The sequence below is a fragment of the Ursus maritimus genome, unplaced genomic scaffold (genome assembly GCF_017311325.1).
Source record: "Ursus maritimus isolate PB19 unplaced genomic scaffold, ASM1731132v1 scaffold_1, whole genome shotgun sequence".
In the NCBI taxonomy this organism is placed as follows: Eukaryota; Metazoa; Chordata; class Mammalia; order Carnivora; family Ursidae; genus Ursus; species Ursus maritimus.
Genome location: NW_024423343.1, coordinates 63,200,582 through 63,227,875, shown reverse-complemented (window position 1 = coordinate 63,227,875; position 27,294 = coordinate 63,200,582). Strand labels below are relative to the sequence as shown.

The 27,294-nt window shown below is 37.0% G+C and overlaps 1 pseudogene; it reads right to left on the bottom strand.

Annotated features, from left to right (window-relative positions):
- The window catches only part of LOC103659878, a 159,975-nt pseudogene extending 133,711 nt beyond the window's left edge, over positions 1-26,264 (bottom strand).
- Between the last annotated feature and the right edge of the window lie 1,030 nt (positions 26,265-27,294).

Genomic DNA, 27,294 nt, shown 5'->3' with positions numbered 1-27,294 from the left:
AAAAAGTGGGGAAAGTACACATTTGCTCTGTTTAAGCTGAGACACCCATCTTCTTCTGCTCCCAAACATGAATACTTCTGCTTCTTGGGCCTTCTGACTTGAACCAGAACTTACACCATTGGCTCCAGTTCTTGGGCCTTTGGACTTGAATTGACACCATTGGCATTCCTGGTTCTGAGGTTTTTTAACACACTGGCTTTCTAACTTGCAGATGGCAGATTGTGGGACTGCTTAACTTCCATAATCATGTGAACCAATCCCTGTGGTGAAGTTCCCGTGAGCTATCTATGTATTTATATCTATATCTACATCTAATATTGGTTCTGTTTCTCTGGAGAGTCCTTACTAAAACCGTGTTAAATCCCAGATTGATTTAAAAACAAATATTAATACAAGACTAGTAGTTAAACTAAAGCCACATTTATTTATTTTTTGTTTTTCTTTGCAAAATTACTTCATGAATGTGAACTAGTCATGTCAAGCCTGAGCCTAATGTACTCATCTGTAAATGAAGGAGTTGTATAAAATGAACTCTAATGTCCTTTTCAAAACTCTGAAAATCTGGGTTTTATTATATCTTTCTCTCTTTTTTTTTTTTTTAACTAATGAAGTAGGAGAGTTGTGGTTGCATGGATCAAATGAGTATTTACTGTGATTCATTTTTCTATGGATCCAAACACTGGTTATAGTGAGTTTCTTTCTCAAACTCTTGACTAAATTGCCTCAACATCTGTGCTGGTACAGCTTCCACACCTTCTCAAATCAGAACAGTCCTGAATTTGCATATTCTAGAAGGGCAGCTTAAGTACCGGAATTCCTGATGCTAAATGATGTGTGATAACAGGGAGATTTTCCTTTGGGTCCCACCTCCCTGAATTCATTTTCTTAAGATACTTCTATGTTGTTTTCATCTTTGGCTGAGATGCTAGTTCTGGTAAAGTTCCTGTTAGGCTAAAGATATCTTTAGTTTTTTATTCACAAGATAGCTCTAATACAAAATAATTCTAGAAAATGACTATTTTGTTTTCTGCCTTAACCTTCATGGAGCTCTGTAATTGAAAATTGTGTTTATCATTTATTTAGTACTTTTCTGGCTAATTTTTATTTTTAATGAGATGAAAATCTTATTCTTATAAATGTAAAAATGACAGTCATGAGTTTCAGTCTTTCCTGACTATTGAAATTTTCCATATATTTCTGAAAAATATTTAGGACACCATGAAAAAGTAAAAAACAGTTGTTATCTTTACTTACCTGTTTGCCAATATTATGATTCATCTGTTTGCCAATATTTATTGATAGCCTATTTCTACCAGGTTTGCTACATGATGGAAATATGTCCGCTTTCTTTTTGTCTTATCCATTAATAATGGTGGTAAGGGCCTATATAGAATATATTTTGACTCATTCTAATTTTCAAGTCTATCAAGTCTGAACTGTGTTTTTAATGATACATAAAGTATAACTACTGTCTAGAAATGGTTTTTTAGGAGATAAAAATGTATCTTGTCATTAAAAAAATGCAAAACAATCACTGTATTTTTTGTGTTCTATATAGTTTGAAAAATCAACATTAAATAGCTCTGTGTGAGAAGGGTCTATTGATGTTCTGAAAACGGGGCTGCCTTTGATTGTGCTTTTCTAATTGCTTCTCATTGATTATGCCATACCTGTAATGGTTGAAATTGTTGGATAAACACTTTTCTATCAATACAAAGAGAAGATGTTGAATTTTTTCTTTTAATTAAATGGGTAAAAAATAAATGTTTATGGTACATAGACATAAAATGGGGATCTGTATACGTTTGACAGTTTGTATAGGTAGCACAGACAATTTATACTAATACATTATGAAGTGGAGGAAGGAAAGGCAACAGTAAAATGAATTTTACCAATGGGGTCAAGTTCTGGAAAACCCAGTCCCTGCTGGCTGAGGTCTGTTTTCCCAGGAAAACAAGTCACTCGAATCATTATATCACAAGGTAATGGCTTCACAGTTTCATGGTGATTGCTTTAGAAATATCTAAACCACCACTGCCGCCCCCATCTCCCCCTCCCTCCCGCTTCATTCAGTCAGACCTGCAGGATCCCATAAGAGTTAGCATAGCAGCTTAGAGGCTCTGGCCCTTTAGACCTCTTGGCATCAGCTCTGTGGGACCGTCCTTTGATATCCTGTAACTTCACCTCTTTGTCTTTTGTTCCCTCATGCCTTGGGATGGTGGCTGCTTCTTGGTGTTATTTTATCTGGGTAAACTCTGTACTAGCTTAGGAAGAAAACTTTCCATATCAAGAAGGTTTGACAATGAAAAGGCCAACTGTTAAAAAGCTTTTTAAGCTATCTTTTTGGAATGGCTATACTTTGCCTGGGACTCTATGCAGATGATTGTGAGAGCTATGATGACAAAAATGCTTCAGAATGGAAGAGTGATTGTCATATAGCTCATGGTTTTTCCTTACCACCAGATCTGTCCAAACCACAGTTGGCTTTGTTCTGTAAGAACTATGTGTATTTATTTGCTATTTGTTTCTCATAATACTACTTGAATATCTCTAGAATAGGCATAAACAAGCTTTTTGAAGTCTTTCTTTAAATTAATCCCAGTAGCTTTATATCTTACAGAAAACTCGTAAAGCTTAAGGCATGACAGTGATACGATTATCTACATCCTAAGATGTTATCTTCCTACAAAGAGAATTATTTTTGCTTTTGGCAAGGAGTTTGGGTAAAGGGTGATCACCTAATCCAATCAGGGATTCTACTGATTTGCAGCTAGGTTTTATTTTTTATTTATTTATTTTTTTAAAGATTTTTTAAATTTTATTTGACAGAGATAGAGACAGCCAGCGAGAGAAGGAACACAAGCAGGGGGAGTTGGAGAGAAAGAAGCAGGCCCATAGCAGAGGAGCCTGATGTGGGGCTCGATCCCAGAACGCTGGGATCACGCCCTGAGCCGAAGGCAGACGTTTAACCGCTGTGCCACCCAGGCGCCCCTGCAGCTAGGTTTTAATCTTTGTAAGGAAAGATCTACAGGTTCATTTCTAGTTTATCCTTATTAATTGTTAAGGTTCAAACTATAAGCTTTCAGTGTTTATCAGTGACCTATCTCTGTAGTGTCTGTGAACTATAAATTTTGTCTCCTCTGCCCTGTATTAACAAAAGGTCTAGGGGTGCCTGGGTGGCTGAGTTAGTTAAGGATCCGCTCTTGATTTTGGTTCGGGTCCTGATCTCAGGGTATTGAGATGGAACCCCTTGGTGGACTCTGCCAGGGGCATGGAGCCTGCTTAAGATTCTATTCTCTCTCTCCCTTTCCCTCTGCCTCCCCACAACCCCATGCACACTTGCTCTCTCAAAAAAAAAAAAAAAAAAAAGTCCTCAACCTTCTCAGCGTCTTAGTCACCCTTCCTACTCACCCTTTTTTAGTTGGCTTCTCAGTCTGTTGCTGTCTTGATGGTTCTCTGATGTCATTGAATCAATTTTGTTTACTTAGTTGAAGATTTTATCCAGCTTTTTAGTTTCTTTTTTCAGCAGGTCAGTTGTTTGTTATATATTAATTCACCATTACTAGTAAGAATCAGAAATCCTATTTATTGATTTAATTTAAGCAAAAGAGCAATCATAAATCTATCAACGTACCTGGCCAGTCAAACTGCTATTTGATCCCAAAAAAGAGCAAGTGAAGAGATAAGATCATGAGAGTCAGAAAAGACAGATTGTAATAAAATCTTCACTTACTTTTTATTAACTTCTATTCTTCACCTTCAACATGAGAGTAATAAGGATCTTTAAGAATCAAAAGCAAAAGAAGTTGTGGGGAAAACATTTTGTTTATTGTTATATGCTATAAAAATATCAGTTGCTTATAATTATCATGTTCTTCCAAAAGTGTAATTCCTTGTGGTATAGGCCCTACTTGGGGAAAAGTTTGGGGATTGAATAAAACAGAGAAAGGGGTTATATAAACATAAAATTAAAAAAAAACTTGAATGGATGCTTTACATCCTTGCTACAAAAATATTTCTAATTTAAAATCAAAAGAACGAGCAATGTCCTGGACAAATCACTACCTTTTAGGTTTAGGTCAATTAATGTAAATTTAATTAGACCTTTTCATATATGATCTAAAGAACCCAAAGTTCTTTATAGTTCTTTCTTATAAATGAACGTTTATAACTTTTACAGATAATGTTTTTGAAGATTTTATTTATTTGAGAGAGAGTGTAAGAGAGCAAGAGCAGGGGAGCAGGGCAGAGGGAGAAGCAGGCTCCCCACCAAAGGCGAATGTGGGGCTCCATTCCAGGACCCTGGGGATCATGACCTGAGCCAAAGGCAAATACTTATCTGACTAAGCTACCCAGGCACCCTTGGATAATTTGTATTGAATATTTATTAGTCGTATCCATTGGCCAAACTATATTCTAAATACTTCTTTTTATTACTTATTGAATACTTGCAACTACCCTTTAACACAGTTACTGTGTGTATTTCTCTTTTATATATGAGAAAATCAAAATGTATAAGTTAAGCAAGTTGTCTAATATTGTAAATAGTAGAGCCAAGATTTGAATCTTCAGTCAAGAGTCTACATTCTTTTTTTTTTCTTTTTTTTTAAAGATTTTATTTATTTGACACAGAGAAAGAGAGAGCAGGGGGGAGTGGGAGAAGCAGGGAGCCCAATGTGGGGCTCAATCCCAGGATCCTGGGATCCTGACCTGAGCTGAAGGCAGACGCCCAACCGAGCCACCCAGGTGCCCAAGAGTCTCCATTCTTTTTTTTTTTTTTTTTAATATTTTATTTATTTATTTGACAGAGATAGAGACAGCCAGCGAGAGAGGGAACACAAGCAGGGGGAGTGGGAGAGGAAGAAGCAGGCTCATAGTGGAGGAGCCTGATGTGGGGCTCGATCCCATAACGCCAGGATCACGCCCTGAGCCGAAGGCAGACGCTTAACCGCTGTGCCACCCAGGCGCCCCCCAAGAGTCTCCATTCTTAACCATCATTCTATATTGCCTTTGTGTCAAACGATTTAGGGAAAATAAAGAAAAACGGTGACATCTAAATAGAAACGGTAGAATTTACGAACTAAATCATCAAGGAGAGACAGATGCCATAATATATACAACAGTTGTGGGGATTTCTGGTTTTCATTCCAGTAATGTTAAGATCAACTGATGTGACTTACTGATGAGTTTAAATAAGAATTCGTTAAAGCATCTATAACACGTAAATAAGAATAATCCTTTATTTAACAGACAAGGGTACATAACTTTTTTTTTTTAATTATTATCTAACAAAATTAGGGGAAACTACATAAATGCTTATGCTTCATACTATGGTTTAAGATTATTAGATTTGATTCAGAATTTACCCTGATGGGATTGCAAAAATTAGGAGAGAGAAATTGCTGAATTTCTGTTGATTTGGCATAACACAGAAGATGGGATATTTTACATAGGAAGACTGTCATAACTTGAAGATTGGATTCTAGATGAGGGTCCCAATAAAATGTATATCAACCACTACTACTAGTTAGTTTTCAAAGACACTGTATAGATACAGTAAACCTCTTGCATAAATCATTTATAGTTAAATTATTAAGTTTTTAGTTGTGAAATGAATTATGCTGTAAACGAGTAGTGGAAATTTAGTTTTTGTTTTATGTACTTAAACATTTATTTCTAGATCATGAATTATATGCTAGAACAATAACTGTCACTAGTAGTTAGTCAAGATATTTATTTGCTTAGATTGTGTAAAAGAAACTGTCCTTCCTCCTCTCTAAAACCATCAAAATCTGTCTGCTAATTTTCGTAATATATATGGAATATCTCCCTTAGCTACTATCATAAATCAGGTTATCTGTGCTTTCTTGGTAGAGATTAATCTTTTATACTAGGAAACAAATTTTCTTAAACTCATAATTCTTTCAACATTCAAATAGTACTTAATAGTATTTAAAAAATAAGTTATGGTGCTATAGATAATCACAATGTCTTTTATATTCTTTAAAACAATGAACCCTAAAACTTCCCAGGAGATTTTCAAAAACACAGATTTCCAAGTTTCATACCATGGACTTTTTATCCCCTGGGTATATGACTTGGGCCAGACCTGAAAATATGAAGGTTTTTTCATAGTTACACAGCTTTGGGAACCACTGCTTTATGAGGTACCATAGCATAATCAAGCTTTGGAATCTTAACGCACTTAGATTCAACCCAAGTTATGCTGTGTCCTACCTAGGTAATGTTGGGCAACATGCTGACTTCTATGCCTCCTCAATCTCCTTATCTTTAAAAAAATGGTTTCACTCAAATGTGGGACATAAGAAATGGTACAGAGGACCACAGGAGAAGGGAGGGAAAACTGAATGGGAGGACATCGGAGAGGGAGACGAATCATGAGAGACTCTGGACTCTGGGTAGCAAACTGAGGGTTACAGAGGGGAGGGGGTCTGGGGTAACCCGGTGATGGGTATTAAGGAGGGCACGTGTTGTGATGAGCACTGGGTGTTATACGCAACTAATGAATCGTTGACCACTACATCAAAAACCAATGATGTACATATGTTGGCTAATTGAATATAATAAAATAAAGATTTAAAAATACAGATAAAAATAACTATCCTTATGATATGTAGTAAGGACTATGAAAAGCAATGCATGTTAAGCAGCCAGCACAAACAATGAATAATTGACTCAATAAAAGCCATTTTTGCTCTGACGTGTTTTCCCCTCAATAAAGATTTACCCTACAGTAAGAATGACATTAATCCACTTAATGGTTCTTGTTCTAGAAATTTCACTTGAGAATCTCAATGAATATGCAACTTCAAGTAATTTCTAGGAGAAGTTAGTGCATTTGTTTAGGGTAAAATAATGAAGCAACATTAAGTGGCTGTAAATGAGGATATACAATGATTGAGGAAGACTGAGATTAAACGCAGGAGTCGAATTCTTGCCTCTACCATAATTCTACAAAGTACCATACTCTAAATATGCCCCTTTTATTCAAGTTTAAGAAATACATCTTTCTGGCATTGGAGAAAGAATCCGAGAAGAAATAGAATAGTGTTGTTTGGTCCTGATGTCTGTTCTCGGGCACATCCTAATGAAGTATTTAAATGCAAACATATGATTAGTTTACTGAATGCTTCCATAGGAGGCTGTATTCTGCCAATTAGAGGTAGAGAATAGTGTGGAGGTTAATTTGTTGTAACAAAGAATATAGGATGAATGGAAAAGTTACTAGTCACCATACTACCAACTCTCCTGACTCACTGAATGCCATGGGTAGTCTCAAATACAGTGACAACATCTGCCTGAGGGTTGTCTGTGGTGTCCGTGTGTCTCACCATTGGAAGGATGGTTGGAATGCTGTCTTCTTTGGTTTTCTTTTCAGATGATACTGAACCAGATGGACTTTATTTAAACGTAAACTAAGTTTCCAAATCTTAAACATCAGTCCTAGTTTTCATGTCATTATCTACAACTACATCCGTTTTTTGAATTCAAATATTATGGTTTTAGTGAGATATTTGCAAAAGGTCGTGGTTAGGAAACACTGTATGATCTTAGATTGGATAAATATATATTAGCAACCTGTCAAAAAATAATGGTTGTGATTGATCTCTTAATGTCACTGAGATACTATGTTTTTCTTCCTCTCTCCTCCTTTCACCTCTCCTACCAACTTAATGTAAAGACTGACAGATAGATGTGTCACCTGTAAGTACCATGGGGCTATTCCAAGGAATCCTCCTAGAAATGGTCATTGGTTTTGAAGGGCTATACTGGAATTCCAGCTGGCTTTGAATTATTCTGAGCCAGTAATTGTAAATCTGAATACCCACAAGAGCTTTCTTATTTTCTTGGAAGGATCTTAGAATGGGATTTTAGATTTAAAAATATTTTTAAAAATATTTTTAATATTAATTTAAAAATATGAGCTTTAATTCATGCACTAGGATAATCAGAGTACCTGAACCAGCCCAGCTCAGCCCTTTTACTGCTAAGGTGACTGTGTGGCATTCCCAGATTTCATGTTAGTACATTTACCAATTCCTCTAGTGTTCTGTTCACCTGGTATATACTAGAAATGTCTAATCATTTCAAAACGGCCAGATAATCTTTACCTTTTACCAGGATTATTTCTGCATCATGTAGATTAGATGTTGGTGCTACCACACTACCATGTTCTTAACTGGCAAATATGTAGAAAAAAGGCATTTCTAGCAGCGTGACAAAGTCTTAGACATTGGACCTCTCATTGACCTTTAACTCCATGGCCAAAAGATCTAAGAAAAATTCCAAGTAGCTCTTCATTAAACATAAATTGAATTCACCGGTGTGTCTGAGAAGACAAAAAATTATCTCTGCCCTCTTAGTTTAATTTGTAGCCCCCACCCCGTAGAACCTAACAAAAAAACTAGTTCTCATGGAAAAATGGATTTAATCACATCTATACATATGGGAGTTTATGTAAAGAAATAGGACTCAAAGGGGCAATTAGAATATAGGGCTTATATGCCTTCTTAATAAGTGAAGGGAAGCGGTGGGACAAAGGGCACTTATAAGGAAAACAACTTTTTGGAAAGAAAAATAGTGACCTTCAGAGAATGGATGGGAGATATGATAGTTCTGAGACAATGTCTGTTTTGATGTGGTGCCAGCTTCTTAGCTCAGAGAGGATTAGAACTATTCTCCAAAAGAGTTCATGAGGCATTCTTTGAGTTCTTTTCGGAGGCTCTCTTAGACAAAGGGTTTCAGAAACTGAAAAGCCTTCTATTTAAAATAACTTTTATACCACAGTGGCATGTTTTGGACCTTTTCAAGTGTTATGGGTTGAATTGTGTTCCCCAAAAAGATATGTCAAAGTCTTCACCCTGCTACCTATGAATGTGATCTTATTTGTGAATAGGGACTTTGCAGATATATAAAGTTGAGGTCACTACTGTGGGCCCTAATCCAATATGCTTAGTATTCTTCTAAGAAGAAAACACCATATGAAGACACAGGCACACAGGGAGAATATTGTGTGATAACAGGCAGAGATTGGAGTAATGCAGCCACAAACCAAGGAACGCCAAGGATTGGCAGTCATCACTAGAACAGAACAAGCAAGGGAAGACTTTTCTTTACAGGCTTCAGAGGAAGCATGGCTCTGCTGACATGTTGGGCCTGTAGCCTTGAATATTGTGAAACAAATTCATGTTGTCTTAAGCCACCAAGTTCGTGATACTTTGTTATGGCAGCTCTAGGAAACTAATATAAACAGGTATATAGAACCTAGAAGGGGTCTCTTTACCACAGCATGTTTAATATTTTTTGAAAAATTACGAGGATGTGGGGAAAGGGGAACCTTCTTACACTGTTGGTGGGAATGCAAGCTGGTGCAGCCACTCTGGAAAATAATATGGAGGTTCCTCAAGACATTAAAAATAGAGCTACCCTATGACCCAGCAATCGCACTACTAGGTATTTACCCCAAAGATATAGATGTAGTGAAAAGAAGGGGCACATGCACCCCAATGGTGATAACAGTAATGTCCACAATAGCCAAACTGTGGAAGGAGCCGAGATGCCCTTCAACAGATGGATAAAGAAGATGTGGTTCATATATACAACGGAATATTACTCAGCCATCAGAAAGGATGAATACCTAACATTTTCATTGACATGGATGGAACTGGAGGGGATTATGCTAAATGAAATAAGTCAAGAAGAGAAAGACAATTATCATATAGTTTCACTCATGCGGAACATAAGGAATAGCACAGAGGACCATAGGGGATGGGAGGGAAACTGGGAAGAAATCAGAGAGGGATGCAAACCATGAGAGACTCCAGGAAACAAACTGAGGGTTACAGAGGGGAGGAAGGTAGGGGGATGGGGTAACCAAGTGATGGGTATTAAGGAGGGCACGTGTTTTGCTGAGCATTGGTAGTTATACACAATTAATGAATCGTTGAACACCACATCAAAAACTAATGATGTACTATATGTTGGCTAACTGAACATAATTTTATTTTTTTTATTTTTTTTTAAAGATGACTTTTAAAAAAAAATTTTTTTTAAAGATTTTATTTATTTATTCGACAGAGATAGAGACAGCCAGCGAGAGAGGGACCACAAGCAGGGGGAGTGGGAGAGGAAGAAGCAGGCTCCCAGCAGAGAAGCCTGATGCGGGGCTCGATCCCAGAACGCCGGGATCATGCCCTGAGCTGAAGGCAGATGCCCAACCGCTGTGCCACCCAGGCGCCCCCTGAACATAATTTTTAAAAATTTACATAAAGGTCCACCATGTAGCTTTGCAAAATCACACACACACACACACACACACACACACACACACACACCCTTTCTGAACTTGAAAAGCAGGTTTGGTGAGTCTAATAGACTAAGGAAAAGAATGAAAATTCTTATAAGAAAAGTTCAAGTGAAAGTTAGACCAATTTGAGGTGTTTTTATGAGCACAGTAAATCATTTACCTGATTCATAAATACCATAATATATTCATAAGCAAATGATAGAGACATTGTTCAAAAGAGAGCAAGTGATAGATTATGCATTCATCTCTGCATCTTATTAATACCACATATAAATCAATTCAAGATTCAAGTGTTTAGAAGCAGCATAAAGAGTGGCATAATGAAATACATGAGGGTATGATGGTAGTGATACATTTTTCTACAAGTGGTTATTAAGTTCTTCCTATGTGAAAGATACACTTTAGATATATAAATATGGAAAATGTGTGGTTTTCAGGAAGTATAAATGGACAGGACTCAAGATAGTCTAAGAAAAGAGCTTGAACACCCAGAAAAGAGAAGGTATGTATAAAAAATAGAAATTAGCTCCGATTGAATAAACATAGGATTTATGAACAGGAAGAATGAGAAATAAGGTTTGCGTAAATTGGAGAAGCATTGTGGGAGACTCTGAATAGCTATTGATAATATTAGCTGAGTATTTTAACATTAGCCCTATACTTTGTATATGTACCAATTATTTAATCATCAACAGTAACACTGTGAAATAGATACTAATATCATAACTATGTAGATCAGGATATAGAGGCACAAAAAAGTTAGGCAGTTTCCTAAGAGTTTGGAGTCCACAGGATTTGGATCTAGGCAATTTGTCTGCAGTGCTCTTAATTATTGTGTGTTATAGGCATTCTAAAAGAATGACAAGTGGAGAACTCAATAACTTGACACATTTTTTTGTGGGCAATGATATATAATTGCTAATTACAGATGAATATATAAAGACAATGTGATGTATATACACAGTAAATATTATTTAGCCATTAGAAAAAAATGAAATCTTGCCATTTTTTACAACATGTATGAACTCTGAGGGCCTTATGCTAAGTAAAATAAGTCAGATAGATTCTGATATATAAGTGAAATATATGGAATATATGGAATCTAAAAACAATTCATAGTAATATAATGTATACAACATGATGATTATAGTTAATAATACCACATTGTGTATTTGAAAGTTGCTAAGAGTAAATCTTAGAGGTTCTTATCACAAGAAAAAAAAATTTTTTTGTAATGGTGCGGCACCTAAGTTGGGACTAGAATTGAATTTTATTATTTCTCTTTTGTTGCCTCAGTGACACACATATTGAATCCTATTTTCCAATGACACTTAATTACACGAGTTTCATTTTAATGTAAGAAAATATATTCAGCCTAATAAAAAAAGCCTTTTCATTTTTCCTTTGTATTTCAAGTTCATACTTACAGATGTTTCTAGATGGTTTATGAACATAAATCAGAGTATCAGATTTTCTCTGCTGTTACCTCTTTGATCCAGTGTGCTCAATTTACTGGCAGCTGAGCCTTGATGTCATTTCCATCCTTCTTACTTACAAGAGATTTAACCAAAGTCAAGATAATAAAAACCGTGGCAATTTTATAGATGCCTATGTTTTGTAAAAGCAGATCTGCAAATGTTAATCTGTATTTTACCTCAGAACTTCCGTATTTCTGTGGAGTTCATACTGTTCCTTCTTTTTAGCTTTTTTCCTGTTGGTGACTGGATTTTCTATAATGGACCATATTTGTGAAAACAGACAAAACTTAGAGTGAGCAAGCATCATTCTCATTCCGTAACTTTCCTTTATTCTAAAATATTGAAGAAATTCTAAGTGAACTGTCATTTTTTAACTAACATTGATGGTTTTTTTTTTTTTTTTTTTTTTTTTTTTTTTTTTTGCTAGACATTGAAGACTAAAGGAGCAGTTCTTACCTTGATGGAGCTCATGATCCAGTAGGGAAGAAAACAAGCTTAACTCAGCTTAAAATAACATAAGCATTGCCATATAGTACAAAATGCTATGGGAGCTAAAAAAAAAAAAAAATCCAGATGATGATTAAACAATCTAATTTTTATTTCTTTAATAATCTCCTTGCCCAAGAGAAAAGACCCCTTGAGATCCCCAACACAGCAGAGATTTGCATTTTTTAGTATGGGTTCCTCCCCTCAATCATAGAACACAGAAAATACTTGAGCGATTTTCATCAGTCTTCCCAGAGGTGGTACATGACTAGTACTATTCTAGGTTTAGCGGGGAGATGGTAATTGATTACTTATAATGGCTGCCTTAGGACATTGGGGCTTAGTTCTTTCATGGAATCTTAGTGAGGCAGCTCAAGTATCTCTCTAGAGAGGCCAGAATATTGAAATATGCTGGGATTGGTCTTTAAAAGGAGATGGTTCGACTGTCCTAATTCTGTGTGAAGAGCAGCTCAAAGAGAACCATGTGGATCAAAAAGATGTGGATCTGAGAGTTTAAGTTTAAGAGTTTAAGTTTTCTTACTTTTACAAACAATTCAGTCTGATAAAAAGTATGAAAATGGGATCCTAGATACTAGCAGTCTGGAGTACAAACCTAAGGAGTCTATACGTAACATTAAGAAAATAATCGTCATGTTCTATCACATCCTCTACAATAATTTGACTCAAGTTGAAATAAGTTTCCAGAACACAAGTTAGAACTGGCCTCACACAGTCTAATTTCTAGTGCTCATTTCAAAAACAGTAAGAATTTAGGCTTTGTTGGAATCTATTGAAGCCAGGCCCATTGAACAATTCACTTCCCTGCCAATCAAGTTGTCCAGTGGCCTGTATTTAGGTGAATTGAAAAATAAGCATTTGATGACTGTTAACTTTTAGCAGCAGATCTGTCTGTTCCAGAGGGTTTGGCTCTTTATACCTGGCAGAAGGTTAAAGGCAGGGGTACCTGGGAGGCTCAGTCAGTTAAGTGTCTGCCTTCAGCTCAGGACATGATGCCAGGACCCTGGGATAGAGCCCTACATTGGGCTTCCTGCTCACCAGGGAGTCTGCTTCTCCCTCTGCCTGCTGTTCACCCTGCTTATGCACTCGCACGCTCTCTCTCTCTGTCAAATAAATAAAATACTTAAAAAAAAAAAAAAAGAAAGGCCAATTCTTTCACTTGTAGGTCACTTGTGCTCTCCTCAGAGCTTCCCTACTAGCGTTTTCTATACACAGCTCCCATATCTTGAGTAGGAACTGTCTTATGGTGGCCACATCCCCCTCAGTCTCTGGTTTCTGGCTGCCACCCTCCACAGACATTTTGTTGGAGTCCCAGCCCTGTCTTCTTGAGCAGGAGTGAGCACATATTCCTATGTTATCCGCATCTCTTGTGGATAGAGATGCATGGGAAACATTCATGCATCCTTGACTCTGATAAGTTCTTAGGGTTCAGACTGAGCCCAGTGCAATGACTTTCCTTCAAAATGCACCCTTCTATGCCTGGAAACACTAGAGATCTCTCTATATAATCTCAGTGAAGGCCAAACTAACTAAGCTGATGGTTAGCCAACTGGTTTCTCTACTCCTCCTCATCTAAGGATGAAGCATGAGGGAGTGGTACTTAGAGCAATGCTTCTACAAAGAGATCCTCTCCAGAATTCTCTCCTTATAATCTTTTATCGACTCCCAACTGAGACCTTTTTTTATAGTCACTCTCTTTTTGCAGATTTCAAGAGTAGCAACACTGGTCTTGCACATTTTTTAAATTGATGTTTTCCATGTTAAAAAAAATCCTCACTGCTTTTGAAAGCAGTTACTACTCTATTCTGAATATGCATCATTGTTTGACAAAGGAAATTTCAATATCATGATTACACAGTAAGCATTGTTTGTTATGCCAGATATGAGAATGGATGAGATCAACTGTTGTACGTATGTTTAATATCAAATAAGTTGAAAACATCAAAGAACTAATGTTAGTGACTAATGAAATAAAATAGGCTTAATCACATGAAGTAATATTTTTCCTTTATTCTTCACCATGCAAATGGCATTCTTTTTTGAGGGGAATATGTCATTATATAGGATTATTGGGCCAATAGTCCACATTTACCATTATGAAATCCCTAGTGGGAGATCTTTCCTCTCCCTCTTTCCTTTAAAACCAACGTGAAAACATGTGATCTCTTTCAGACAATCAGATGCTCCCATATGAGACTTGCAAAATCTCCATTTCAGGAAGTAATAGAAATACAAGGTTAGAAACCATTTAAGTCTAAGTACACATGATAGGGTGACTAAAATCCTAGCAAAAGAGTTATATATATATTTTTAGTTGAAAACTAATTAAGCAAATTTGTTTAAATCCAGTGCCATTGAATCTAGGTTGCCTCCATAGCAATAGCAGTGACAATGACCCAAACGCTATGTACTCCTGGGTTGCATGAGGCCCACAGTGAGTGGTCTTAAACAGGATTTTTATTTTTTAAAAAATGTTATTGTATTTTTAAAATTTAAATTCAGTTAATTAACAAATAGTATATTATTAGTTTCAGAGGTAGAGTTCAGTGATTCATCATTCTTATACCCAGTGCTCATTACATCACATGCCCTCCTTAATGTCCATCACCCAGTTACCCAATCCCCCACCCCCCACCCTTCCAGCAACCCTCAGTTTTTTTCCTATGGTTAAGGGTGTCTTATGGTTTGTCTCCCTCTCTGATTTCGTCTTATTTTTCCCTCCCTTCTCCTATGATCCTCTGTTTTGTTTCTTAAATTCCACATATGAGTGAAATCATAAGGTAATTGTCTTTCTCTGGTTGACTTATTTCACTTAGCATAATACCCTCCAGTTCCACCCATGTCGATGAAAATGGTAAGTATTCATCCTTTCTGATGGCTGAGTAACATTCCACTGTGTGAGTAACATTCACTGTATGATATATATATCTCTAGCCATTCATCTTCTTTATCCATTCATCCATCCATGGACTTCTGGTCTCTTTCTGTAGTTTGGTTATTGTGGACATTGTTGCTATAAACATTGGGGTGCAGGTGCCCCTTCAGATCACTGCATTTGTATCTTTGGGGTAAATACCCAGTAGTGCAATTGCTGGGTCATAGGGTAGCTCTATTTTCAACTTTTTGAGGAACCTCCATACTGTTTTCCAGAGTGGCTATACCAGTTTGCATTCCCACCAACAGTATAGGAGAGTTCCCCTTTCTCAGCATCCTCACCAACATCTGTCGTTTCCTGACTTGTTAATTTTAGCCATTCTGACTGGTGTGAGGTGGTATCTCGTTCTGGTTCTGATTTGTATTTCCTGCATGCTGAGTAATTTTGATCATTTTTTCATGTATCTGTTGGCCATTTGTATATCTTCTTTGGAGAAATGTCTGTTCATGTCTTCTGCCCATTTCTTGATTGTATTATTTGTTTTTTGGGTGTTGAGTTTGATAAGTTCTTTATAGATTTTGGCTACTAGCCCTTTGTCTGATCAGATATTTGCAAATATCTTCTCCCCTTCTGTCAGTTGTCTTTTGGTTTTGTTGGCTGTTTCCTTTGATGTGCAAAAGCTTTTCATCTTGATGAAGTTCCAATAGTTCATTTTTGCCTTTGTTTCCCTTGCCTTTGGAGACCTATTTGGTAAGAAGTTGCTGCGGCCAAGGTTGGGGAGGTTGCTGCCTCTGTTCTCCTCTAGGATTTTGATGGATTCCTGTCTCACATTTAGGTCTTTCATCCATTTTGGGTCTATTTTTGTGTATGGTGTAAGAAAATGGCCAGTTTCATTCTTCTGCATGTGGCTATCCGATTTCCCCAACACCATTTGTTGAAGAGACAGTCTTTTTTCCATTCTTTCCTGCTTTGTTGAAGATCAGTTGACCATAGAACCCATTTCTGGGTTCTCTATTCTGTTCCATTGATCTATATGTCTGTTTTCATGCCAGTACCATATGGTCTTGATGATTACAGCTTTGTAATAGAGCTTGAAGTCTGGAATTGTGATGCCACCAACTTTGGTTTTCTTTTTTTTAACATTCCTCTGGCTATTCAGGGTCTTCTCTGGTTCCATAAAAATTTTAGGATTATTTGTTCCAGTTCTGAAAAAAGTTGACAGTATTTTGATAGAGATCGCATTGAATGTATAGATTGCTCTAGGTAGTTAGACATTTTAATAAGATTTGGTCTTCTAATCCATGAGCATGGGACATTTTTCCATTTCTTTGTGTCCTTATCCATTTCTTTCATGAGTGTTCTATAGTTATCTCTCACAAGATTTTTAAACTTAGAGGTGATGGTGAAGAGTTCCTTTCTCTCTGTGTAAAAATGTCAGCTTTGGGGCCTAGAAGTTCTGATAGCCCAATCCTACCTCACTGATAGTCTTGATAAGAGAAACTAGACAGAGATGAGATGTCAGATGTTGAGCAGAAATGCTTATAGAGGGGCGCCTGGGTGGCTCAGTCGTTGAGCGTCTGCCTTCGGCTCAGGGCGTGATCCTGGCGTTGTGGGATCGAGCGCCATGTCAGGCTCCTCCGCTGGAAGCCTGCTTCTTCCTCTCCCACTCCCCCTGCTTGTGTTTCCTCTCTCACTGGCTGTCTCTCTCTGTCAAATAAATAAATAAAATCTTTAAAAAAGAAAAAAAAAGAAAAAAAAAAGAAATGCTTATAGAGTTTAAATTCCTGGTTGTCTTGTATTCCATTTCTGTGATTCCTCTGGTTTGGTTATATGCGTCAATATATTTTCCTTTTTCTTAAGCCAGTTGGAAGTGGATTTCTGTTGTTTGCCACCTAACTGGCCTGAATAAGGTATGGTCCTTTAGATGAATTTGCACCTATCACCCTGTCACTGTAGTTAGTTTTTAAAGTTGGATTGGTAAATTAGAAAAGTTGACAGTTAAAAAGTGAATTATATTATTAAAAATGTGGGGTTTCTGTAGAATAAAGATGAATTATAGAAATCCTAAATTAAACACATTCTTGTGTAGGCACACATATACATCACTTATTCCAGACAAAACACGATTCCATCAGCTGACAACAGCTATAATGGAGAATCTTATAATAATTGTCTGTAACAGAGGAATAGAGTGATTAAATTTTCAGAGTCGCAGCAGACTCAAGTCTTAGCATTGTCTGTTATTAGCTAAGTGATTGAAAACACATTACACAAGTTTGCTCTTTGCGTTCTTCTGAGGAATGTATCTCCACATGTGTAGTGCTTAGCAGAGAGTCCTGAAAATATAGTGAGCACTAATAAAAATTAGCACTCATTATCAGCATAAGGCTAGAGGTTATTTCTATTCAAGTCTGGTATTTTATGAAGCAACGGTCTGGTATTGTAGGTAAAGGTTATTGTCATCTCTGTGTTTCTTCCAAAAAGATACATTTCAGCTGTCTTTTTTCTCCCTCATTCATGGCTAAGAAATGAGTTTTAAAAAGTGAATAATAAGCAGAGGATAACCTCGATTAGCTGAAGTTAATGGGGACATAGAAAAACTTTGGTTAATTACAGGCCATGGGAAACTGATAATAAATAGTTTAAACATGACGGAACAAATAGTAAAACATAATTTTGGATGATGGATTGACTTAATCATAGTTGTTTTGTAATTAAAAATCAATTACTGTAAAACAGGATGGGGGTAATGTTGCCTTTGCGGATATGGCAATGTTAAAAACAGTGAATTTATATAGTCTAATAAAGTATTTATTCATGCTAATCTCTTCCTGATCCATTTATTTCCTTGGGATTGATTACCTCTGAAAGCTTTCCTGACATAAGCTTTTGTATGCTGACAAAAGGAAGGTGAAGCAAAGCATCTTGATTAGCTACAAATATAGATCAATTCTTCATAGAGTTTACCAGAATAAAGAGAACCCATTGCATACCCTTAGAAGATGCCTTCCAAGACCAGCTGCAATGGAAAGCTCACTTTGCTTTTAATCATATTTTTATTTTCCTTTTTTTTTTTCAATTCCAGTGTAGTTACCATGCAGTGTTATATTAGTTTCAGGTGTACAATATAGTGATTCAGCACTTCTATACATCACCTAGTGCTCCTCACAATAAGTGCCCTCCTTAATTCCCATCACCTATTTCACCCATCCCCCACCCACCTCTCCTCTGGTAACCATCAGTTCTCAATAGTAGAGTGTGTTTCTCGGTTTGTCTCTTTTCCTTTGCTCTTTTGTTTTGTTTCTTAAATTCCACATATGAGTGAAATCATACGGTATTTGTCTTTCTCTAACTGACTTTATTCACGTAGCATAATACCCTCTAGCTCCATCCATGTCATTACAAATGGTAAGATTTCATTCTTTTTTTATGGCTGAATTAATCATATTTTTAGATTAAGAAGTTCTTAGCAGAAGTTCAGGTCCCATCAAGTAAATTCTTTATAAATTGATTTTTTTCTTGACATAGTTGAACAAAGAAGAGTGTTATTCTCTTTTTCAAGATACGTAAGAGAACATGGAATTTTACAGTTTTGGGCCCCAACTGATGCTTCTCATTGTATTTTACGTGCTTGCTTGTCCAGAAGAAAAATGTAAGAACTTAATTTGTATATGTGTATACGTTACAATTAAGTTTGTTTTCAATATTTTTTTCAGAATAAGATAGATTTTTTTAAGTTTCTATTTAAATTCCCATTAACATACAGTGTAATTTCAGTTTCAGGTGTACAATATGGTGAATTAGCACTTCCATACATTACAGGTACCCTTCACAAGTATACTTCATATTCCCCATCACCATTTCACCCATCCCCCCACCTATCACCCCTCTGGTAACCATCAGTTTGTTCTCTACACTTAAGAGTCTGTTCCTTGGTTTGCCTCTCCCTCTTCTCCCACCGCCTTTGTTCATTTGTGTTGTATCTTAAATTCACATATGAGTGAAATCATATGGTACTTGTCTTTCTGACTTATTTCACTTAGCATAATACTCTCTAGCTCCACCCATGTCATTGCAGATGGCATGATTTCATTTCTTTTTATGGCTGCATAACATCCCATTGTGTGCATGTGTGTGTATACTACATCTTCTTTATGCATTCATCAGTTGATGAACACTTGGGCTGCTTCCATAATTTGGCATTTGTAGATAATGCTGCTATAAACATCAGGGTGCAAGGATTCCTTTGAATTAGTAGTGTGATTGCTAGATCATAGGGTAGTTCTATTTTTAACTTTTTGAGGAACTTCCATACTGTTTTCCACAGTGGCTGTACCCAGTTTACATTCTCACCAATAGTGCAAGAGGGTTCCCCTTTCTCTACATCCTTGTCAACACCTGTTTCTTCTGTTTTTTATTGTAGCCATTCTGACAGATGTGAGGTGATTATCTCATTGTACTTTTGATTTGCATTTCCCTGATGGCAAGTGGTGATGAGCATCTCTTGTGTCTGTTGGCCATCTGGATGTCTTCTTCGGAAAAATATCTATTCATGTCTTCTGCCCATTTCTTGATTGGATTATTTGTTTCTTGGGTGTTTTGGATACCAACCCTTTTATCAGATATATCATTTGCAAATATCTTCTCCCATTCCATGGGTTGCCTCTTACTTTTATTGATTGTTTCCTTCACTATGCAAGAGCTTTTTATTTTGATGTAGTCCTAATAGTTTGTTTTTGCTTTTGTTTCCCTTGCCTCAGCAGACTTATCTAGAAAGATGTTGCTATGGCTGGTATCAAAGAGGTGTAGGAGGCTAGGACTTTTATGGTTTCATGTCTCATATTTAGGTCTTTAATCCATTTTGAGTTTATTTTTGTGTTGTGGTGTAAGAAAGTGGTCCAATTTCATTCTTTTGCATGTTGCTGTCCAGTTTTCCCAATGCCATTTGTCAAAGGGACTGTCTTTTTCTCATTGGATATTCTTTCCTGTTTTGTTGAAGATTAATTGACCATATAATTATGGGTTTTTTGCTGGGTTTTATATTCTTTTCCATTGATCTGTGTCTATTTTTATGCCAGTAACATACTGTTTTGATTAGTACAGCTTTGTAATATAACTTGAAGCCTGTAATTGTGATATCTCCAGCTTTGCTTTTCTTTTTCAAGGTTGCTTTGGCTATTCAGGGTCTTTTGTGGTTCCATACAAATTTTAAGATTGTTTGTTCTAGCTCTGTGAGAAATGCTGTTAGTATTTTGATAGGGATTGCACTAAAAGGGTAGATTGCTTTGGGTGGTATAGACATTTTAATGATATTTGTCCTTCCAATCCATGAAAATGGAATGTCTTTCCATTTGTTTGTGTGATCTTTAATTTCTTTCATCAGTGTTTTATACACAGTATAGGTCTTTTACCTCTTTAGGTAGGTTTACTCCTGGAAATCTTATTATTTGTGGTACAATTGTAAATGGGATTAATTATTTAATTTTTCTTTCAGCCACTTCATTATTGGGGTATGGAATGCAACAGATTTCTGTATATTTATTTTGTAGCCTGTGGCTTTACTGAATTTATCAGTTCTGGCAGTTTTTTTGTGGTCTTTTGGGTATTCTATAAGAATAGGATAGATTTTCCAAAAAATCCTAACCAGTGCCCCCCCCTTTTTTTTTGCAAGAGGATTCATATTTCAGGGTTTTGAAGTCTTTTCAAGACCTTTTTTTTTTTAAACATAGAACTAATGACCTTAAAAATGAGGTCTTCAAGGATCAAAAATACTTCAAATTGAGTGGCTTAGCTAAACTAACAGGTGTCTCTGGTTGTTGCTTAGAGAGCATTTTGTTCCTAGAGCAATAAAAGACTTTTCATATTTACCTATTAGAGTTATTTGGCAAAGTGTATAATAATATAATTATCAAAGTTGACTTTGCATGTGTCCAGTCTTTAAAATTTACACACACGTCTCAGCATATTAATGATTCAACTTATTTTCAATATTTGATATTTTGTATTGGTGAAAATAAAACATTTAAACATAGAGAACTATCACTTACTTGAGAAAAATATGAACCTCAGAGCCAGCTTTGGGTTGGAAACCCTGATCTGTTCTGACTCTTACAGTGTAGTCTAGGGCAAGGAACCTACATTTTCTGAGCCATACATTCTCATCTGTAGAGTGGAGGTTGTGATAAATACCTATTAGTATTATATTAAATGGAATTATAAAGGTAAAGCATTGCATCCTCTATTTGATATATAGAATATTCTTAATACATGGTATTTATATTGATGGTGATGTCAATAATGATGTTTTTTGTATTAGTCTCAGGGAAAGTGATCACAAACCTCATTTCTGCCTACAGTCATACTTAGCTAATATGCAGAACAACACACTTCTGTGCACAGTATCAGTTCCAACCTATCAGGCTTTTCAAAGAAATTGCTTGTGTAGGCTGCACATGATAGAAATAATTTTCCCTAGTTTGATAATTCAGTCTGTAAGGAGTTTTATAACTTAGTCTCTTTTTTACATCAAACAATTCAGTGTATTCAGTGACTAAAAATCCTTTTAGAAACTGCTGTGATTTTCAATTCAGTGACTAAAAATCCTTTTAGAAACTGCTATGATTTTCAATCATTGAATTTTATATCCTTCCTATTAAAATGAATTGTTGCAATATATGTTCTATCCTAATCACTTAACTAGCATGGAGTATAGGGAAATTCATCTGATATTTCATAATTATGATTCTTAAACTTCAAGAAGAATGTTCTGGACAATAACAAAAATGTAAGTTTGGAAATATTTTAACTTGTATATATGTGAATAATAAATAAAAAAATGTTGTCTGCGTGCCTAAATCCTACAGGGGGTTCTACAAGGACTTTCAACAACTTCATTATGCAATTTTATTGCATTTTTATGCTTAGAAATAAATGCAGCCTGTCTATACATTTTGGAAATGTTAGAAGTATACAGTGTTTGCCTGTCCTATAAGTTTCTAGAATTTAAGCGTGAAGAAAGAGGGGTTAAAAGTATTCAGAAGTGGGAACAGGAAATTTTTTTTTTACATTTTCTCTGTTTGAAAAACGTGTTCATTGCCAATGGAACATTCATTGGTATACAGAAGGCAGAACTGCACCTCACTGATACTACAAACTACTGCAATAGTTCGGCAAAATAAATTTAGTTATTAAATGCAGATTACAGAATTCCACTTGGGGTGAAGGAAGAATAAAATTTTGTTTTGGTTTTGTTTTTCCCTTGTTTTTAAATTTTAGTTTTTAATATCAGACTGTGTGTAAACCCGATTCTTCCTTTTATCTGGAATCCCAAACCCAAGTGAATTAACCATTTAATTTTTGTTTAAGGAGTAGCCGGTTCCCAAAGGCCAGCAGAGGGCAGCAAAGCCTAGATGTTAACACTAACTCTGACCAACTGAAGGGGGAAGATGAAAATTGCAGACTGATTTGGCTTGAATGGGATGTATGTGGCTAAGGGCAATTCTTTTGGACTATGGAGAGAGCTTTAGAACCTCAAAACACTAGATAACTCTATTTATTCAACACAAACTGAGCAGCTTTTTAAGTTTATGAAGAAAAGGGTCACTCAGGTTTTTTCAATGAACATCTGACCTATTGAGTAAACAGTAAGATTTAAATTAAGTAGATTTAGAAGGATCAGAAAGAGGAAAAGAAATGTTGAGCATAGTGAATGGAACAATCTGAGTGATAGGTAGCCCATGACTTTTTCCTCTTTGGGGGACTTCTCTGTTCTTGTTTGTCCTTTGCTGTCATCTGTCTCCCTCTCACAGATACTAACCAATGTAATACCTATCATTTAGCCTCTTCAGCAAAAGTAAATTGGGAGAATCTGAAGATATTCTAGAGTTTAGCAGGTAAAGGTGTGTAATTCTGTTTTCTAAGAAAAGGAGAATCTGTAAAGTATAATTGACAAAATTGGTAGTATTGTTTTAATGGAAAAAAATCCATTACCACGTTGAATATTCTATGGACTAAATAGTGCACTCGCTTTTTCTATGCCTCTAACTTAGTAAAATGTTCATTATCTCAAGGAGGTTTATTTAACAATTGAAATAAGATCTGGAAAAGCTAATGGCCACAGGGGATGGAACTATTTTCTTCTGTCATTGGTAATAATGGGGACATTGTGTTTTTAGAGCAGAGAAGCAAATAAAAGCATACTTAGAAGTGCCCTCATCTATCCATTCATCAAACCACTGGGGGTAACAAAAACTATGGTTATGAGATAATTGTTTTGCAAATGGGACCTTCTTTTTAGCTCTTCTTGTAGTAGGAGGTCCTTGTGCCTGCTGGGAAATTTTGGAGACAAAGAACAACAGGATGTTTTCTCTCCAACAACAGCTTCTATTAACCTCCTGATGTTTGGCTCAGAGGGTTGTGATTATGATCCTGCTGACATCAGCCACCCATCTAAAATAAAGGAGCTATGTGTTGGCTCAAGCAGTGAGGCTGAAGACTTGGAGGTTTTGTACCTGTTAAAGTAACTGTGTGAGAATTAAGTGTGAGGAAACATGTGCCATCTCCTTAGCTGTCTGGTGGTGATGTTATTCAACTCCACAAATACCTGATGAGTTTCTACTATGGTCTTGGTAATGCATTGGGTGTTATGGGGACACCGAGAAGCATTAGGCAAGTCACTTGCCCTTCAGAAGCATATAGCCTTATTGTGGAGAGGAGGTTTGTAGAAATACAGAAATGCAACACAACTTAAATGCTAGGTTGAAGGGATTCCTGTCAGAAAGGAAGTGTGATTTAGACATAAAATGAATCTGCTTGATGTTTAGGAGAGGAAAGAAAATTCTTCAGGAAAAGATATGTATCGGAAAACACTCTAACTTGCTGCCTGTTATAATTTACATATCTCCAGTTGGTTAAATAAAAATACTCATCACCCTATATGCTTTCTGGCATTCTGATGCGTAAGCTCTTCTACTTTTCTCATTTTGTAAATAAGGCAATCAGGGTGTGGGGAGATTAGGTGATTAGTCTAGGGCTAAAAGTATTAGGAGTTAGGGTTAGTATTTTAATATAGTTGCCTTGAATTTTTTTTTCTCTTGCCCATCTTGGAGTTGTGAGAGCCATTTAGCAAACCTTCAATAATAACAATATTGATGGTTTTATTAAATATCAACTAAAACATAGTAAATCATTTAGGCTAATTTTAAAAAGTCTTTCATATTAAGGATGAAAATCAGAGAACAACGAATGTAGACCGGGTTCTTCATGCTCTGTGACCAAGCTAAAATGAGGTAACTATCAAATTTGAAACTGACCGACTCCAAGCAATGCCTCTCTGCAGTGAATATTCTTTACTGATGCTATAACTATTTTGATGCTGCCAGCTTTCACCTGTAGATCTGCAAGCTTTTCTAGGACAAGAATAATGTCTTATAAAACTTTTAATACCTTACACATGGTTATTGCCTGTTAGGAAGAAAGGGTTAACTTGTCCCAACACTGAGCATCTGCAGGTTTGGTCTCCCAGGAAAGGAACTGACCTCTCTGCAAAGCTCTATGAAATTGGCTATGGCTGGTGCTTAAGGCAATTAAGGTCAAGGACAAGACTTGGATTCCAGTTTTTCAGATGATGCCTAGAGGAAGAGCTATTTTTTTTAACCACCCAAGATTGGTGATATGGCAAATTATGCTTCTTTCTGTGACATATAGGACTGCAACCACAAAGTTTGGACCGCGACACTTAAATACTCCAGAGCTAAGCTGACAGATGGGACTGGAAGCCCATATCATCATATCGATAGTGTGTCATAGTCCTTGACCACAGCAGGAGATGGAGGATTGCTCGTTCTTTCTTTCTTTTTTTCTTTCTTTCTTTCTCTCGATTTTATTTATTCATTTGAGAGAAGAGTTGAACGAGAGAGAGACGGAGAGAGAAGCAGCCTCCCTGCTGAGCAGGGAGCCTGATGTGGGACTCTATCCCAAGATCCTGGGATCATAAACTGAGCTGAAGGCTGATGCTTAACCGACTAAGCCCCCCAGGTGTACCAGGGATTGCTTTTCTAATCAGCTTAATAACCCTACAGTATGAGAAAATGAGTTGTCCCCACCCTTAGAAGGATGGTTACAACAGCTCAGTACATAAGATAGGAGGAATATTAGAGGATGACACTGTCCATTTGGAAGAAATGGTAAAGATCATCCCCTTCCTCTGAGCTTAGATAGCAAACTGGTCAATCTGATGGAGTGATTCCTGGGTGGGTCACCAGGTAACTGATCTCCTCAAACCTCAGTATCACCTAGTTTCTTAAAAGCTAGGCAGAAGATTTTACTGTCCAAATGCAGATGTCTCTGCAATTTAACCATTGAATGGACTGGGATAGATGGCCCTTTCTTATTAGCATATACAGACTCATTCCTTCAGATAACTCTTCACAACTTACTCATTTTGACACTGAGCAGTCCCAAAGTGTGTGTGTATATATATAATATATTCCACATCTCCCTAGCTCTTAATATGAAATAGATACATGGAATATGGGATAGACATATATCTATTCCGTGTATCGAGAAAGAGAGAGAGAGAGAGTCCTAGAACATTTAAATCAAAGACAGACTACACTAGCACTGCCCTTGCTTTTACTGGGAGACTGGCTGGACTTCTTAATGTTGTCCTAAGGACAGCTTTTTCTTGTAGGAGTCCGTTTCCTCTGACCTGTCACTTAGAGACCTACAAGCTGGAAGGTGAAAGGAAATTCCTGGAGTTCCACAAATGCATATAGGGACCTGATACATATAAACTTTCCCATCTTTTTTTTGTCCCCCCTGTGCTCAAACTTCCTCAGGTGACTGGCACATCTGAATAGCACCCTGTACTGAGGAATGAGCAAACACCAACTTGGAAGGCACCGCTGTTGACTGGCTGGCTGCCCTGACCAATCCACCCAAGGCTGCAGCCGTTATCTTGTACCCTACTCATGTGATGGAGCAGCTCCAAATCTAAAGATCTTCTGTTGAACATTCTGTACTGGCCATCCTCACCTGGGTTGTAGCTGCAGATCAGTGCACTCACTTGCCACAGGGTCATGGACGTGTAATATGTGGCAGTATGGCCTAACCTCTGAGTATGCAAAACAGCCCTTGCCTAATAAGAAGGTATGTCAGGGCCCCCAAGGCTCCCAGGCTGAGCGATTCTCTGGAAGGATTCCATGGGTTCAGAAAAGCTGTTACACTCACAGTTACAGTTTATTACAGTGAAAGGATACAGATTAAAACCAGCAAAGGTAACAGGTGGCATGAGGTGGTGTCCAAGAGAAACCAGGTGCAAGATGCCTCCTCCCAGTTAAGTCACACAGGGTCACACTTAATTCTCTCAGCAGCAATATGAAATGAAACAGTACTTTCAAAGTGTTGCCACCAGGGAAGCTCATCCAAACCTTGGCATTTCGGGTTTTTAGTAGGAGTCAGTTGTGTAAGCTGCATGACTGACTTCAGCTACTCAGACTGCAGCATACCACACACACACACACACACACACACACACACACACACACACACAACTCCGAGGCAAAAACAGGCATTTGCCATAAAACATTTTTTAGCATAAACTTATCTGGTCAAACTGGTATACCATGGCCTATGGCCTCAAGCACACAAAAACACTTGTATCTTGCAGAATATTCCCAGGGCTCAAAGGTTATTTCTCAGGAGCTGGCTACAAGTCAGGCTTGAAGAGAAGACTTTCTTTGGAATTTGCAGGATTCGAGGAACCTGGGTCTGTGGAGTTAAAACTTTTCCTGCCCAGAAAGAAGTACCTGAGGTTATGGAAGGTGAGAAGAGAATGCAAACTAAGTTGTCTTGCACTAGAAGTGTTCCAAGAGAAGTGTCACCTGGACAGCACTCAATTCAGTATATATACATCTTTAAATGGTGGCCATCTCAGCTACTGTGTTGTGACGTTGGGCTTGCTGTGGAGTGCTGACATAACAAGTGAAAAGTTAGTAGCCATTCTAGAGTCTACTACTAATACAATTATGGTCCTGGAGCCTCCCAGACTCCTGGCAAGTATCATTGAATTATAGCACCCAGTATCTCCCAAATAATCTATTTTCAATGAA